The following is a 19961-nucleotide window of genomic DNA, read 5'->3' on the forward strand; positions in this document are numbered from 1 at the left end:
GATTGTATATGTATGGCCTGGGTGGTTGTTTTAGCCTAGTGTCTGAACTACATATATAATGGCTTCAAAGTCTAGAGGAGCAAGATAGTAGCCCCACCTCGATAGGGTGTGTCGGTGGATTAGCTATGATATCTTCTTCTCGGGATCCCAGTCGATGAATGACGAAATGAACCTTGTTTTGAAAGCATGCATTGTATTTACTTCTATATCATGATTGTGATATTGATTATGCATGTTTAGTTGCTTTTACTGGGAAATCTATTTCTCATCGGAGTTATCCGGCTATTGTTTTGTTGTATGTGCCTTTGCAATAGGAGGAAGTAGAACCGGGCAAAGGCGGACTTAAAGAACAAGGGATGAAATCGATATAGCGTGAGGATCCGAGTTAGGAGTTATGTGTGCTGTCATGAAGTTTATTGAGTCTTAAACATGATCATGTTAGAAGATACTTGTACCAAGACTTGTAGATGATTGAGTTGTGGTTTTGTTGATGTTTATAGGATTGGAAATATGTTGTAAATCCTTGAATCAACATAAGGTGTCTTGAACTTGATATATGACAATGTTATTGCATGTTATGAGAATTATGATTATGTTGTAAAGCCTTGGAATGGTTTATTCCTAGCATTAAAAGCATGTTAGAATGCATGGTAGTTGTTATGCTTGATTTCATCATGTCTAGACTTTGGTAGGACATGATCTTGAATCAATCATAGGCATGATCTCGTTTTTGACAGCAGCTGAGCCATTATTTTTTTTCTGTTGGTTTGGCTGGCGCACGGGCGAGCTCCTGCTCGCGCGCGCGCGAGCCAAGCCAGGGGACCTCGGTCCCATTGGCTGGCGCGCGCGCGAGGGATGATGCCCGCGCGTGCGTAGTGCAACTTATTTAAAAAAAATTTTTTTTTTTTTAATTCTTTTGTTTAGACTTTGATTATTGTCTAACATGGTTTAATAATGATTAATGAGATTAATGAGAGATTAGAACTCGGGTCATCACATATCATCTATCCCTGTCATCTCTGACTCGATCCTGCCCCAGCTGTTGCCAAGTACACATACAAACAAAGACAACAGCCAAATAATCCGGTGAAAATAATATTCCCAGTAAAAGAGACTAGCATGCAATATCAAATAAGCATTTCAAATCGAAATACATCAACTTCCAGATATTCAAATATCAACCATGCAATTTCAAGACAAATCAAAATGAAATGCATGTCTTTAAAACTCTTGGATTATCAAGTCCGGTTAATCACAACATTGCTGCTTTTGCTTTTGGGATCCCGAGGATGAGATCACGTAAACAACTCACCGACTCTCCCGATCGAGGTGGTGCCACGTATCTCCATCCTCTAGACTTTGATGCGACTATAAGGAGTATGCTAATACTAGGTGAAACGGCTACACCCAGGCCACTAACACAATATTGCCCCCAAAATGTCTAACATAAAAAGGCCGTCCTGCCCGCTGAAATCAAGGATTCTTAGCCTAAGATGAATGCAATGCAAACATATCTCAATCAACTAAATTCGAGTAAAAGCAAATAACATGCAAATATGTGATTCTTCGGAACACTCGAATCAAATCGGATTCGAGTCACTCGTTCCATTCCAGTCTAAGTCATCTTATACCTTTTCTCAAACGTCGATGCTCCAAACCTGGAAACAACAACGATTTCTCAATCAAGATTCCATCAAAATTTCTCAATCGAATATAAGAAATCGATACTATACCAGCTACAATTTTCAAATCTATTCAACTCCTGAAATCTCACAACTCAACGGCCTTCGAACGAATCTGTACGGAGGTAAGAGAAGATCAACAATGACGATCAAACTCAATAGCCAAATATCATCGACTCAAAACGGTTCAAAATCCCAATTTCAAACCGGCGGCATAACGGCTATATTCTAATTAAACCGGAATCGCAGACATCATCATAACAACGATATCAGCTCAATACAATGCCCAAACAAGAACAAAAGCTCAAACCCAACAAATCTAAAAATCCTCATTTTCGAAATGGCTTTCAAAAAATCATAACAAATCCGAACGATGTTCTATTTCAAAATCGACAGAGAATAAACGATCAGAACTCTGCCAAGAACAACATACTCGCAACTCAATCGATTCTAACAACATCCTAAAAATAGAACGGATCTGATCGGAGAAATACTTACGATATAACGGAGCTCTCGCTGCCGTGATCGCTAATCTGCCTTCAGAATTAAATTCCAACGAACGGATCGAGCTCGGGATGAAATCTGGAAAGCTTGGAAGTCTCTTGGGCATCTTCAATGGAGGAGGGAGACGTTGGAGGGAATGAAGAAGTGAAAGAATGGGTCAACTTATGCTTAAATATCTATTTAAGTCCAAATTTGCATTTTAGTCCCTCAAATTTCTGAAATTTGCAAAAAGGGCCCTGATAAAAAACAAGTCGGCTCTTGAACTCAGGAGTCTCCGATTATCTCAAATAAAGTCAATTAAGATAAAATCGAGGCGTTACATTAGTCATATTTGAATTAATATTTTAAATTTTTTGATGTCACCCTTTTTAAAATATTTTCAAAACTAGATCTTTAATTTATTTAGTTGTGTAGTTCAGTGTTTATTTTGTTTAAAAATTACTTTTAATACTTCAAAGTGTACCATTTAAATGTTTATTTTAAAGCATGCGACTTCGAGTTAAGCGGTATTGGTGTATCAATATTCCTTCCAGTTTTAGATAGTACGTGAGAGTTATTTGAGTTCTTAGTTAGTGTTAGAAATTTATTTTTTTATGAGATTGTATGAGTTTGTCGAAGAATATTTAACTTGCGCATTAGGAGATATTAGTTGTTGTGTCATTGTTTTAATTTATTTTCTTATGAATGTATTTTAGTCAGATGCAACAAAGTGCATAGTTTGTTTAGAAATTGATAGACGTATGTATTGTCAGTTAAGTTAATAAAGAGAAAATCGTGCGAAGACTTGGAATACATACTTTGTATTATATCATAGATATTTTGAGTTTTACTCTTGCTAAGAGGATAAATATGGTTTTTGGACAATAGTGAATCGGTTATTTAGGAGCCTTTAGATTATAAGAACTATTATTCCGAACATTTTTTTTCTTTTTCCTCTCTTGTGCTCATATCCATTGCAACATATTCTTTCTAATATCCAAAATCTCTTTACGCATCCTTTGTGCATTTATGGATTCGTTTGACATCAATCAACGTTTTATTCTACTACTTTGACATTGGTTGAACTTTTAATAAAACCTTGTTCATATTTCAAATTTCTTGAAATTTTCTCCGGTTCTAGAGCCTCATGTTGATGTGAGTGAGACTCACTTTGTCTTTGTTTTTGGTGATCTACTTATGTTGTGTGGTTGGCATCTGAATATGTCTTAGGACCGTTGTTTCCCTGATTATCGACTTGTGTGGACTTCTCTCGATTGAAGTCACTCTGATTGCTCTTAATTGTGCTTTGATTGTTTGATCATGATTTCATTACCCAGAAATGAGTGATCACGAGATCTGTATCTTGTTGGCTCATATTCATTAATTTTGGAGCCTCCATTATTATTCACACACCCCTAGAATTGAATTATAAGTGAGTTATTTTCACCTATCTATATTTTTATCTCCAGCTTGTTTGTTTGTAATGCTTGCATTAATTCATTTCGTATTAAGAAACTTTACTTATGTTTGTTCTCTTTCATGATCCATCATAATGAGGATTTGGGTGGATTATAGTTTCAATTATCATTTCTATTTCTTGTGTCGAGTTGGCTCGTAACCGCATAGTAAGTGTTTAGACTGATGGGATTTAGCATTAATACTAGATAAAATCCTAAGTTAATGTCGTGATCCGAGGAATGATGACTATCAATTATATCTTGTTCTAGCGAGAAGATTTCTAGTTAGTGAATTAGTTGAAAGTGTTTTTTTATTATAATCGGGATCGTTAAGAGTAAAAAGACAATTTTGGTAAACCGAGTGGTTGTATTAATGGACTGATTAGAATTTGGAAACATATACGGGAGTAAATTTTCCCCCTTAGAATCGATAACTTGGGTGATCCATCACAAGATTAGGATATAGAGATGTCCCTAGAGAACTTTTAAGTATTACATTTGCATTCTAGGATTTTGTGAATGTCAACCGATAAGACTAATGCACCAACTATGGGTATAAAATGATGAATAGAATATCCAGGAAGTTTTTTTGTATAATCTGTAGATTTTTTAGCGATTAAATATTATTGTACTGGAGGAATGTGATATGTTTAACTACCCATTTGGATTCTATATATTATTTGATAATATCTTGGGGCTGAAAAATAATGGATTTTATGGTTGTGTTTTCTTTTTATGGATTAGATTTAATTTTTAGAAATGGGTCAGTCAACCAATCCTAAGTTGAGTAGAGCTATTCGTTCTACTTGTAGGTTAACTGAGTTAGAGTTGTTGATTAAGAAAATTTTTAATCGTCCTTAGAAGCGTTGTGAGATGTAGTAACTAATACGGGGTTGAGCATGATCCAGGATCATTAAGCGAAGCTATGCTAATAAGTGGCATAGGCCTTTAGAATTTTAAATTTGGTTATTAAGTTGTTCTTGAAGGTATCATCGTTCGGTAACACTATTGATTTGAGTATATAGGAAATTAACTCGTTTTGTTTGCCCTTTAGCCATCTTATTTAGAAAAGTTTAGTGATTAGTTGCTAAGTATTTTGGGAACTTGTGGACTTCATAAGAGCTCGATTTCTAGATTATATATGCTAAGCTTAATTGGTAAGTAAACATTAAGCCAAGTTTCGTTGTTTAAAGTTTTTTTTTTAAATTTATAGTCGAGATTGACATAAATTATTTATTGGTTTTAAAGACTTTATTTCTTGAAATTGTGATCCAGGATTTAAGGTTGTCGAACTAAGGAAAGTATTAGATATTTTAAGTCATTAGGCGGTGAATTAAAACCTCATAAGGTCACATTGGAATAGTGATTAGAAATTTTTCTTAGGATACCATCAGTTGGGAACAAATAAAAATTCTGAATTTATTTTTGTAGCAGGAGTTAGACAGATCCTTGATGATATAGATATAAATAAACATCAGAGTGCACAACGAAAGCTGATTAGAGCCAACTCATGTGGGTTAAAGGTTATAAAATGTATTGTTGATAAGGTCTAGGTATTTGAACCGAGTTGTTAAGTTTAAAATTTCGAGGACGAAATTTTATTTAAAGGGGGAAGAAATTGTAGCACCTAAAATCCAATTTACTAAATCGCATGCATTAAATTAAATAAATATTATGATTATTATTTTTAAGTTTAATGAGTTTAAAATTATTTATCTGAATTATTTGTTAATAAAATATTTATTATTTATTCAAATAATTTTTATTGTACTAACTATTTAATTAATGCTTTTAATTGTTTAAGTTTATTTGTCAAAATGATTTTTATTGTTCAACTTAATTGTTTTAAATATTTTAAAGGTTTAAGCTTGCTTAATTAAATGATTTTAATTATTTAGTTTATCCATTTAAATGATCTTAATTGCTCTGCTTATTTATTTAAAATAACTTGAATTTATTGGATAATTATATAAATTATTTTAATTTTTAGCTATTTATTTAAATATTTTTAACTGTCTAAGTCGTTTTAAAGGTTTTTATTTTCCGCTTGTGTATTTATTTAAATGAATTTTAAACAATCATTTAGTTTATTTAAATTATTTTAATCGCTCTGTTGTTATTTAAATATTTTTCTTATTGCCGTGACATCAAAATATTTAAAGTATTGATTTTAATTTCTAAGTTGATGTTTAAATTCTTTCATATGTTTATTTGCTTAATTATTAAGTTAATTATTCTTGAATTTGGTGAACTTCGGCCCCAACACGCGGTAAAGGTTGACACGGTGGGAAAAACCTCATATTCTAAATTTTTATGACCTAAAATTCATGAGAGTTAAAGAAAATAAAAAAAAAATTATTTTTAAATTTTTCCGGGTGACAAAAATCGCGTAAGTGCATTCTTGCGCGTAATTTCCGATATTTCTTAAAATTAGCCTTTTTAGACCCGGACTAGTGAAATTCTATTCTTAATTTTTAAATTAGGGATTTTAAAGTTAGAAATTCAAAACGAGTGCAAAAGTTATAGGCCTAAAGTTGTAATAGTGGGAGTAGCACTTTAATAAGTGTAGTGACACTTTTACACTCACCCAACACTCACACCACCTTCCTATACATACACATATACGCATCTATCAAACAAGTTAAACCCTAGAACACAAACCCACACACACACACACTAAACTCATGCCTCACTCTCCCATTTCCCCTCCATAGCCGCCCCTCACTCTTCTCCACAAGTCATCACCATTGGCTCCCTCCAATTCCTTTCCCCTTCACTTCGATCGCCCATCCCAGCCACCAGCCACTGCCGTGCTGCCCTAAGGACCACCTTAGAAAGCCATCCAGCTGCTGCTCGTGGAGTCTTAGTGCTTGTCCGCCCCTTTTCTCCTTGTTCCTTCAAAGTTTAGGCAAGAAATTTCACTTCTCTTTTTAAACCCAAGCATAGAATATATGTTTTCTTGGTTCTTTCTCTTTGATTTCCTATTTTTCAAATATTTTTATTCATATGTGGGGAATTTGGTTCTAAAAATCAGTAGGCGTAGGTGTGTGTTTCGAAAATTTACATGCTTCGTTGCTAGAATGCTTTAGGAATTGAAATGGGTTGGAAATCTTGCATAAATAGAAATGTGTTGGTGAATTGATGAAAATTCAGTAGTTTTAATGGGTTAGGCTGGGACCATTTCATGTTTATTTGTAGTGATTTGAGCCACGTATCATGTAAATTTATTTCCTTAAATTTATATGTTGAAAAGTTACAAATTCGATTGAAATTAGGGCGTTTGAAATCAAAATTTTTATGAAATGGATGAGAGGGTTGAGGAGCTGCCCATGATGTGTTATTAGGATGTAAATGTGATCTTGGAAGTGTGTTAGATGGGTGATAGGGGGTGGACTTAGAGAATTTTAGATGAGGTGTTGGTTTATAGTGTTTGAGGTTGCCTGGTGATTGTATAGGGATAAATCTTTGAATTGAGCTAGCAACGGGCAAGTGACTAGTTCAAGGGCTTTTGCTGGACATTTAGGTTGTCTTATAGGATTCTTGGATGGATTTTTGGTGTTATAGGTCATAAGGAAGGGGTTTGGGAAGCATTAGCAATAGGAGAGCCAAAACAGAATTTTCTAGTCTATGCGGTTTGCCTCTAGGAAACGGGTCTTGTCGTGACCTTCTTGAGGTCTGGACAGGGGCTACCCTAGATTCACTGATTTTAGGTGATGTTAGGATTTCGTCAGTTCAAATTGGGATTATTTAGGATAAGAATCGAGTGGTAAAGTTATGTTCTAAGTTGAAGTGTCATAAGCTGATTTTTCCGGAAAGTTAGGGGCTGTCAAGGGAAACCAAATTGATCGGGATGTTCGGGTTGTCCTAAAAGGTTAAATACTGATCCTAGGTGTGATATAAGATGTGTTTGAGATGTTTGTTCAAACGGGAGGTCTTTTAGGTAAGAATGGACTAAATTATGGACCGTACGGGCCAAACGATCGGGTTAACCTTTTAGGGATAAGTCTAAGTATTGCTAGAAAAGTCCTTAAGCCTTAGGGTGGCCACTTACACTTCGTTCATACATTAATTCAAAGCTTTTTATCTTTTGTGGTTCATGTCATTTTATTCATTCAACGTCGTATTCCTTCGTATGCGTTGACTTCAAATTCACTTCTATTCTAGTCCCGAAGTTTAAATTAAAGAATGCATGTAAAGGTGAAAATTTAAATGTAAAAAGGTTAAATCTAAAGTTAATGAATGAAGTGAGTTGGTTGTGACTTATACGTGCGATGATGGGTCGGGGGATTCCTTGGTTCACTTGCCAAAATTAGACGTGTAGTACGAGGTCGGGAGAAATCTCGGCTTCTCTACCAACCAGACGTGTAGTACGAGGTCGGGAGAAATCTCGATTCCCTACCAATTCAAGGGCAATGTGGGGCCAAAAGAAATTTTGGCTTCTTTGCAGGCATAGTACTGTAGCCATTGATCAATCAAATCCATTGTCACAATCGAGTATCTAAATTCACAAGATAATTGAAAAGGCAATGTTAATGAATGTTAGGTTTTCATTGGATATTGTGAAGGTTCTACTTCGGGCATGTGTTGTGTTCCTTCAGTGAGAGTTCATCGTATACTTTTTATTATTCTTAGTATGATGCATGTATTTTTAACCCTCGTTATTTCTAGTACAATCTTGTTGGCCCTTAGGCTCACTACTATGCTTGGTGTAGATTAGACTTTTGTTGAGATCGAGGGAAATGACTTTCGAGTGGACTGCGATGTGGGCACGACACATCCCTCCAACCTATGCCAGACTTACGTAGAGTTTATTTGAATTTAAACTTTATGAAGTATTTATTTTAGCTTATTGAGTAAATGTAATTGTAATCACTTTTATAATTGTTTGTTGGCATGTAAATGTCAAAAGGGTAAATGCTCTAGATGTTTGAAATGTCAAATCTTTTTCCTTTAATTCTCGTTCAGTTTCTTGGTCTAGGTTACCCGTGTTGTTGGTAGTATTTCTTTTAGCTTGTTGTATGTGACAGGTGGTTTCATGTATAAAAAGATAGGTCATGCCAAAATTTTTTGAAAAATCCGCATTTTATTTAATTATTAATTATATTAGGAGTATTGGTCGTTTCAGTTGGTATCAGAGTATGGTTTTGGTTTGGGTTGTGCCTACTGCCAGTTGCAAGAAACTCAAGAGATCTCGCCTCAAAGTCTGTAAGTTTTAAAGAATTTTATATATTAGTCATATTTGAATTAATATTTTAAATTTTTTGAGGTCACCCTTTTTAAAATATTTTCAAAACTAGATTTTTAATTTATTTAATTGTGTAGTTCAGTGTTTATTTTGTTTAAAAATTTCTTTTAATACTTCAAAGTGTACCATTTAAATGTTTATTTTAAAGCATGCGACTTCGAGTTAAGCGGTATTGGTGTATCAATATTCCTTTCAGTTTTAGATAATACGTGGGAGTTATTTGAGTTCTTAGCTAGTGTTAGAAATTTATTTTTTTATGAGATTTTAGGAGTTTGTCGAAGAATATTTAATTTGTTTAGTTGTTGTGTCATTGTTTTAATTTATTTTCCTATGAATGTATTTTAGTCCGAAGCAACTAAGTTCATAGTTTGTTTAGAAATTGATAGATGTATGTATTGTTAGTTAAGTTAATAAAGCAAAACTCGTGCGAAGACTTGGAATACATACTTTGTATTATATCATAGATATTTTGAGTTTTACTCTTGCTAAGAGGACAAATATGGTTTTTGGACAATAGTGAATCGGTTATTTATGAGTCTTTCGATTATAAGAACTATTATTCCGAACATTTTTTACTTTTTACTCTCTTGTGCTCATATCCATTGCAGCATATTCTTTCAAATATCCAAAATCTCTTTACGCATCATTTGTGCATTTATGGATAAGTATGACATCAATCAACGTTGTATTCTACTACTTTGACATTGGTTGAACTTTTAATAAAACCTTGTTCATATTTCAAATTTCTTGAAATTTTCTCCGGTTCTAGAGCCTCATGTTGATGTGAGTGAGACTCACTTTGTTTTTGTTTTTGGTGATCTACTTATGTTGTGTGGTTGGCATCTGAATATATCTTAGGACCGTTGTTTCCCTGATTATCGACTTGTGTGGACTTCTCTCGATTGAAGTCACTCTGATTGCTCTTAATTGTGCTTTGATTGTTTGAGCATGATTTCATTACCCACAAATGAGTGATCACGAGATCTGTATCTTGTTGGCTCATATTCATTGTTTTTGGAGCCTCCATTATTATTCACACACCCCTAAAATTGAATTATAAGTGAGTTATTTTCACCTATCTAGATTTTTATCTCCAGCTTGTTTGTTTGTAATTCTTGCATTAATTCATTTCGTATTAAGAAACTTTACTTATGTTTGTTCTCTTTCATGATCCATCATAATGAGGATTTGGGTGGATTATAGTTTCAATTATCATTTCTTTTTCTTGTGTCGAGTTGGCTCGTAACCGCATAGTAAGTGTTAAGACTGATGGGATTTAGCATTAATACTATATAAAATCCTAAGTTAATTTCTTGATCCGAGGAATGAAGACTATCAATTATATCTAGTTCTAGCGAAAAGATTTCTAGTTAGTGAATTAGTTGAATGTGTTGTTTAATTATCATCGGGATCGTTAAGAGTAAAAAGAGAATTTTGGTAAGCCGAGTGGTTGTGTTAATGGACTGATTAGAATTTGGAAACATATACGGGAGTAAATTTTCCCCCTTAGAATCAATAACTTGGTTGATCCATCGCGAGATAGGGAAATAGAGCTGTCCCTAGAGAACTTTTAAGTATTACATTTGCATTCTAGGATTATTTGAATGTCAACCGATAAGACTAATGCACCAACTATTGGTACAAAATGATGAATAGAACATCCAGGAAGTTTTCTGTATAAGCTGTAGATTTTTTGGCGATTAAATATTATTGTACTTGAGGAATGTGATATGTTTAACTACCCATTTGGATTCTATATATTATATGATAATATCATGGGGCTGAACAGTAATGGATTTTATGGTTGTGTTTTCTTTTCAAGGATTAGATTTAATTTTTAGAAATGGGTCAACCAATCCTAAGTTGAGTAGAGCTATTCGTTCTACTTGTAGGTTAACTGAATTAGAGTTGTTGATTAAGAAAATTTTAATCGTCCTTATAAACGTTGTGAGATGCAGTAACTAATACGAGGTTGAGCATGATCCAGGATCATTAAGCGAAGCTATGCTAATAAGCGGCGTAGGCCTTTAGAATTTTAAATTTGGTTATTAAGTTGTTCTTGAAGGTATCATCGTTCCGTAACACTATTGATTTGAGTATATAGGAAATTAACTCGTTTTGTCTGCCCTTATGTGATTGTTGAGGTAGTATTGTATAGTTCCTTTAGCCATCTTATTTAGAAAAGTTTAGTGATTAGTTGTTAAGTATTTTGGGAACTTGTGGAATTCTTAAGAGCTCGATTTCTAGATTATATGTGTTAAGCTTAATTGGTAAGTAGACATTAATTGTGATCCAGGATTTAAGGTTGTAGAACTAAGAAAAGTTTCAGATATTTTAAGTCATTAGGCGGTGAATTAAAACCTCATAAAGTCACATTGGAAAAGTGATTAGAAATTTTTTTAGGATACCATCAGTTGGAAACAAATAAGAATTCTGATTTTTTTTTGTAGCAGGAGTTAGACAGATCCTTGATGATATATATATAAATAAGCATCAGAGTGCACAACAAAAGCTGATTAGGGCCAACTCATGTGGGTTTAAGGTTAGAAAATGTATTTTTGTTAAGGTCTAGGTATTTGAACCCAGTTGATAAGTTTTAAATTTCGAGGACAAAATTCCATTTAAGGGGGAAAGAAATTGTAGCACCTAAACAACTAATCTCGGATTAAAAAATAATTAAGCATACAAGCTTCAAGATTAAAAACAATAAAAGAAATTTATTTATTTTTAAATAGTGCCTCGCTCGATCGGTAAAATTCAACCGATCGAGCGAGCAAGAAATGGCAAACTCCCTGCCCGAAAAGAACCAGTGCCGCTCGATCGGTAAGATTCAACCGATCGAGTGGGCACTCTTTTTCAAAACAGAAACATGGCAAAATGCCCATCGCTCGATCTGTCAAAAACTACTGATCGAGCGGTGGCAGTACAGAGCAAGAAAACATAGCAGAAATCATGCCAATGCTCAAGTCTAAACCTTCAAAACATATCAAGGTACATAGTACAAGCAACGACTACATTCAATCCATAATATTCGAATAATAGAAACTACAAACAACAAAAAGTTCGAGTTCTAACATGCTTCAAATTATAAACTAGATTGACATGCTATTCGACTTCTAAATCGAGTCCCACTTCTATCTCTCACTCTTGACGCTAACCAGGTCTTCGCTGACTTGATCCTGCCCCACCTGTTGCCAAGTACACATACAAAACAAAGCAACAGCCGGATAACTCCTGTGAGAATGATATTCCCAGTAAAAGCAACATAACATACAAACAAGTAATATGACAATAACATGATTTCAAGACAACAACATATTCAACATTAATACGAATGAAATGCATGTCTTTAAAATTGGGATATCAACTCTAATAAAAAAGGGATTGCTGCTATGCTTTTGGGATCCCGAGGATGAGATCACGTAATGACTCACCAACTCTCCCAATCCCCTAGACTTTGGTGCGACGATGAGGAGTATGCTGACACTAGGTGAACTTCTACAACCCTGGCCACTCGCAACATATCCCCCAAAGCAAAGGTTTGGCTCAAGATGAATGCATAAGAAAACATAAAACATTAAGCCATATAATAAAACTCAAACAACAAAATACATTCTCCACATTCTAGAACAAGTATTGATGCAAGTACGTGATTTTAAGGGGAAAACTCAAGAACCAACTATCCCGAGTTTGCTATCCCGCTAAACGATGATTGCTTGTACCTTTCGATACAATTAGCTCCGACTCTGGATAAACTACAATAAAAGGTTATATCAGAAACTATACAACCTAACAACGACAACGGCTCAAGGTAATCTCTTTATTGTTCTTCGTCCAATCTCTTAGATGATCAACAGCTGCTAACTCTGGGCTCAACAAATTCAAACGAATCTGTTCAGAGACAATAAATGATCAACAACGACGACCAACTCAAAAGACAAAGTTCTACGGTGCAGAAAGCAGTACAACATTGCAAACAACTCAATTCAATGCTAATACAACAATAACAATTCAAGTCCTTCAAATCTCAAAACTCAATTTTTGAAATAATCTTTCAAGAATCATAACAATTCCGAACGTCGCTCTATTTCAAAACCGACTGAGAATAAACGATAAGAACTCGTTTAAGAACAACATAACCGAAACTCAATCGATTCTAACAACATCCAAAAATAGAAGTCTAGCTGATCGAATAAAAACATACGATAGAACGAAGCTCTCACTGCGGTGATCGGTAATCTGCCTTCAGAAATAAATTCCAACAGACGGATCGTGCTCGGACTGAAATCACAAAGCTTGGAAGAAGCTATGGGGCGCAACAATGGAGGGAGGCGATGGAGGAAGGTGGTGAAGTGAGAAGAAATTCAACCCATGCTAAGATATTATAACAAATCCAATATTTGCATTTTAGTCCCTAAAAAATCCTAAAATTGCAAAATAGACCCTGATCAAAATCAAGTCGGATCTCGAACTCTGTAATCTCCGATTATCTCAAATAAGCTCAATTAAGATAAATTTGGGGCGTTAAAACTACGATGCGGGCACGACACATCCCTCCGACCTATGCCAGACTATCGTAGATTTTATTCAAATTTAAACGTTATTAAGTATTTATTTTCGCTTATTGAGTAAATGTAATTTTATCACTTTTATAATTTTTTGTTGGCATGTAATTATCAAAATGGTAAATATTTTGGATGTTTGAAATGTCGAATCTGTTTCCTTTAATTCTCGTTCAGTTTCTTGGTCTAGGTTACCCGTGTTGTTGGTAGTATTTTTTTTTATCTTGTTGTCTGTGACAGGTGGTTTCATGTATAAACTGAAAGGTCATGCCAAAAGTTTTTGAAAAATTCGAATTTTATTTAATTATTAATTATAGTATGAGCAGTGGTCATTTCACAAATAGTACTTAGCCCAACTTAGAACTTAGCCCAACCAAATAAATTAAACAACTTAGGCCTATTAACAAATTTAGCCCAATAAATAAATTAAGGCCGATAAATATCTTAAACCCAATAAGCTTGGCCCAACTAGCAAATTTGTCCCAATAAACAAATTTAGCCCAACTAACAAACTTGGCCCAATAAAATAAACTTGACCCAACAAACAAACTTGGCCCAATAAGCGAACTTTGTCTAATAAATTAACTTAACACCTGGACTCCTAAATAAAATACCCGACCCAAAATAAAATAACCCGAACCCAAGACCATAACATATGATCCTAATACACTTGACCCAACCCGAACAACCCACTTGCCTGAGCCCTGCCCGGGCTGCCCGCTAGATAGACCACCTTACCACCATCCAGCTCTTCAACTAGCCAACACTAGTTCAGGCCACCTTAAACCAAGACCCAAAGAGACATAACCCAGCCACCAAACCAGTTTACAGCAGCTAAGACCCAGCCATGGCAGAAAAATCATCCAAAACCAAGTCACAATGCACAAAAAAGTGAATGATGCATGAATTAAAACGCGAGCTACCATGTCCACATAAAAGTGAAATAACACGATTTTAATAATCAAAACAGTGAATATAATGATCTAAATGGGTAAGCAAGGAAGGGTATAACATGCCTTTGCGTTTAAAACGCACAAAAAACTTATACAATTGCGTAGATCGGGACTCGGGAATCTCATAACTTTCAAATACTTAATATGATGATTTTTGCCTCCAAATATCCTCACTGGCTTTCGATCTGCGAAAAATCATATAATGGTCAAAAATGTCAACCTAGTCAACTTTGGTCAAACTTTGACCAAAAATTTCCAAACTTTATTGCGTTCTCACCGCTTTACTGTTTCGAATCTCAACTTGAAACGTGGATTTTTGGATTTATCACGTCGAACCGGTAAAAATTGTTAACATATTGACGATCGCAGGAAAATCGGGGAAGACGGCGGCGGCGTCCAAAACTACTCCAAAATTTATGAAATTTGGCAGGGTTTTAGAGCTCGACAAGATGATTCTAATGGACTAAGACACGATTGGAAAGGACCACTGTGGCGGTCGGAATAGGGTATTTACAGACGGCAGCAGCGTGAGCTTCCAAGCTTAGATTTGTCTCATTTTTCAATGTAAAATGCTACAATAAGCTCAGGAAATGTTTTACACATCACCTTATACCATTTATCAGCTCAAAAACCTACTCAATTGAGATAAAATCCGTCCATTTCGTGTGAGGAAGATGATGAATAGTGCCGTCGCGATTTTTGCTTCAAACTAAACCAATCGGGCACCAAAACTTGCAATTATTGGTATGGTTGTGAACCTCTCGATGAGAGCTACAAGATGAAAGAGTCAGTAGACCAAGACGACGTCGATCGGATGGCCGACGACGGGAGAGGGGTTTTGGGGGTTAGGGTTTTAGAGTGTGTTTTGGTGTTTTGTGTGTGAGAGAGAGAGCACCACTTAATATTATAAAAACTGGTCCTAAAATGACCCGTTCTGATCCATTGCAATGATCTTTTGTTATTTTACTACAATATGTAATTTAACACATTTTTACAATTATCTGGAATAGTGAACTTTGATCAGTTAACTTGATCAGTAAATTCCCCAATAAATAAATTGAGTCAATCTTAGGCTTTGAATAGTCAACCAAACTGATTATTTATCCAAATTAAATTATCTGGCATAAATAATTATTTTAATTCCAATATCTCAATAATTATCTCAAAATGTCAAAATTACCAAATATCGAGAAATAATCAAACTCATTGACTTATTGACACGTGTATTTTGTAAATACACTCTATAACTCATTTGGAAACAATAATTATTTTATCAACTCAATAATTATTTTAATTTCCAATTAATTCAGTAATTAAATTTTTTGGGGCGTTACACAATCAACTCTTGGAATAATGCTTCTACCTCGTTAGGTAAGATACATGAGAACCTGAAACAGGGAGGTGACAAAACCGGCCTAGGATATGGTTCAAATGACTGCACTCTTACTGAGGAAGGTACTCAATCGTATCCTAGTAAGAACAATCCTAATGTCATAAGATTTGTTCAATCTAGTACGATATATGAACACAATGAGCATGAGATCAATGTAAAACAACCAATACGCCATGAGAACAAGGTTAAGCACAGAGGGTTGGGATATGTGGAACCTCAGAATCCAAGAAAAGGAGAAACATGGGTCAAACCTAGACTGAATGAACAAAGAAAGGGAAACCAATCTAAGTTTAAACAGTCAAAGTTTGAACCAAGTCAATCCAAGTACATGAATCATCGGGTGATACAAAACCAGTACTTCAACTGCATGCCTGTTCAAAAGCGGTACAGACCGAATAACAAAGATCAAAATTTCAAAAACACACAGTAGTATCTAGACCACACAAAAGAACACATCAAACCCCTTGACCAATTCACTTTCTGGATGCACACACGGGTAAACCCGTCAGGGTATTCAGGTGTGGGTCCCGAAAGGACTAATCCAGTTCGGACCCAAATAGATAAGGTTACCATAGTCATATTATGTTTTTGCAGGTACTATCAGTAAAATCAGTCGAGAGAAACAAAACAGTAGAAAAGACAACTTGGTATCTCGACAGTGGATGCTCCCGGAACATGACTGGAAACAAAGACTTATTATTGGAAATCATACAATAAAAAGGACCAAAAATAATTTTCGGTGATAACTCAAAGGATCAATCTCACATGAATATTAAAGATCTAGAAAATAGGCTGGAAACAACCGTTCTAAATGATAAAAGTGATAGTGATGAGCCTCCCATCAAGATAATTGAACAAGAGCCCCTGTCTGTTCAGCCAACCGAAGACCAAATCGGTCGAGATCATGAAGAACCAAGGATAAAAGAGGAAACTATCACACCTGACAACACAATCAGACTTAAAGATGATACTCCAAGAAATCAGGATACAAATCCTCGTGGACCATGTCTTCGATGGAGCAAAGATCATCCACCTGGGCTGGTCATCGTTAATCCTATCGCTCCATTATGTAATAGAAATTAAATGATTAATGAGTTATTACATGCAACATTCATATCACAGCTAGAACCCAAGCAGTTTGATGAAGCTTTACAAGATTCTAGCTGTATTGAAGCAATGTAGGAGGAACTAAATCAGTTTACTAGAAACAAAGTTTGGAATCTAGTTCCTCGACCGAACAATCAGATATCATATGTACCAGATGGATATTTCGCAATAAATTGTATGAGCATGGTACGGTGATAAGAAACAAAGCTAGACTGGTTGCTCAAGGATTTAGACAGGAAGAAGGCATTGACTTTGATGAATCATTTGCCCAGTATCAAGACTTGAAGTCATCCGAATATTCCTAGCATACGCTGCTTACAAGAACTACAAAGTTTATCAAATGGATGTGAAGTCAGTCTTTCTTAATGGATTACTCCAGGAAGAGGTCTATGTTGAACAACCACCAGGTGTTTTCAATACATTAACTCCTAATTATGTTTTTAAACTTGACAAAGCACTTTACGGTTGAAGCAGACACCAAGATCTTGGTATGATACATTATCACAGTTTTTGCTAAATCATGAATTTGTTATTGGAACAGTCGATAAGACTCTTTTCAAATTCACCAAAGGAGATCATATTTTTCTTGTTTAAATTTATGTAGATGATATTATATTTGTCTCAACTAATCCTAGGCTATGAGAGAATTCTCTAAGCTTATGCAGGATCAATTTGAAATGAGCATGATGGGCGAGTTGAATTTCTTTCTCGGATTACAAGTAAAACAACTTGAGAATGACATCTTCATCAATCAAGTCAATTATACCAAAGATCTTACCAAGAAATTTTGAATGGAGAATTGCTCTACTGCATCAACTCCTGTGAGTGCTTCCATAAAACACGATAAAGATGAAGCAAGAGCACCGATAGAGGTAACAATGTATCACGGACTTATCGGTTCACTATTATACCTTACTATCAGCAAATCGGATATCATGTTCGCAGTATGTTTATGTTCTAGATTTCAAGCAACACCCAAACAATCACATTATATGTAGTAACCCGTATCCGGAATTATTGATTAATGGATAATTAATAAAGTGATCATGTTTATATTAAGTAAAACATGATCAAGGGATTTCCTAAAGGGATTAAGGAGTTGAGAATTGAACTCGGGACATTCGAACGCTCCGATGGTGATCGGACGCTCTGTTTGTGATCGGACGATACGATCGGAGATCGAACGTTCCCTTCTCTGCCTATAAATAAAGGGTCCAAGGCTTACTTACAACTCGCTTATTCCTCTATTCTCTCTCTTGTTTCTTTTCCTTTATATTTAGATCTAGGGAGATATAGGCGTCCTATTGGGAATCCGGAAGTAGCGGAGCGATTCCGGCGTCGTAGCGGAGCTGTGCCTATGTTTTGAGGCAGTCTTCAGCAGTGGGCTATTGACGGACGAAGGTATAGATTTTGCTTCCTAAAAATATTTAGGAGTATGCAATAGCTTAATTAAGGCTTTTAGAGCTTAAATAATGATGCATGTGTATTTGAATTGTAGAGCTGATGATAAGCTTGGAACCTAGAGTGGGACTGCTAAGACTGCCGTTAGTGAGGTACGTAAGTACTGACTGAGATGACCAGCATGACATATGATATATGTGTTGCATGCGTATGTGCTATGTGTTTCCCATGTTTTACTGCTTTAGCACATGTATATTTTTATACATACTGGACTGCATCTCGTGATATGTGAGTCATGACAGTTTCCATCGGTGATGAGTTACTCCTTATGGATTCGTGTATGGGGAGGCTCAGCCCCCGGTTTTGCTATCACTAGGAGCGACCACGACAGTAGAGTAGACGCTATATTTGATAGGTGAATATACAAGTACCCCCGTGGACTAGCTATCTGACATGGTGTTGCATATTCGTGGCGCCCCTGAGCAGACTGTTTTATCTATGTTTTAAATTCACTTATGTGCTGCATATATTCTATATATCATTGCTTCCGTATTGAGTGTAATCGCTCAGGTCCAGTGTTTTCTGTATGTCTGGACACCCGATTCGATGGGGGTATGGGCAGGTGCAGGTGCAGGTAGTGCACCCAGTATCTTGGAGAGGCCAGTGACCAGTGAAGACAGCAGGATTAGCTATAGATTTTATTTTCCTTTAGAATTATTTATTTGATTGGGTTGTATATCGAATTTGTTTAGTCGGTTGTATTCCGCCGACCAGCATTTATTTAAGTCTTCCGCAACGAACTATTTAAATTATTTTAAATTTCATGCTTAATTATGCTCTAACTTTTGATTGGGTAGTGGATTAGGGTTGGGTCGCTACATTTATTGGTATCAGAGCTCATGCAAGAGATTTTTGGGACATAGTACTGAGACTTTGGGTTATCCTTGTAGGATTGATTAGACCTAAAGAGATGGTGATGAGGCAATTAGGATGCCTGAAGACTATCATCGTCGACAGAATTTTTAAAACTTTGTTTATGGGATTCTATAGAGTTCGGACAAGAGCGAAGAATCATGTCCGAGTTTTCAAGATTTCTACTCATGTGGATCCTAGCTGTGGATCAAGTACCAGATGCCCGAGGTAGTGGCAGTGGATTGGTAGGGACACATTTGATGCTTGCATCTATACCGTTCTTCCCCATGATGACACGCCTTTGAAGATTATACACTTGTAGTTGGAGAGAACGTCATAGAGATTTTATCTCATCCATCGAGGGTTACACATAACACAGTGACGCACCTGATCGAGTGATAAATAATCTCTAGGTTTGAAGCGTGAATAAAATATGATAAGTGTATTTTATACACTTAATTTATATATGATTTTATTTGTTAAATATTTGTTTCGAGCAGATTTATGTGTGGGTTTTGTTGTTTTTGTGTTCGTAGGGAATTATGGAGATTTGGTGGAGAAAAGAAAAAATTAATGGAAAAGAAGAATTATTGTTGAAGAAAATAAGAAATAAGATTTATTTGGAGAAAAGAATAAAAGAAAAGAGAAAGAAAAGAAGAAGAAGAAAGAAACGATCAGATAAGATAAGGTTAATGGGCTTTTTGTTATTGGGCCAAGAAAGAATTCTTTAGCGCTTCTTGTTAGCGCTTAAACTAGAGCAATCGCG

The sequence above is a fragment of the Henckelia pumila genome, chromosome 2, assembly GCF_033568475.1.
Source record: "Henckelia pumila isolate YLH828 chromosome 2, ASM3356847v2, whole genome shotgun sequence".
NCBI lineage: Eukaryota > Viridiplantae > Streptophyta > Magnoliopsida > Lamiales > Gesneriaceae > Henckelia > Henckelia pumila.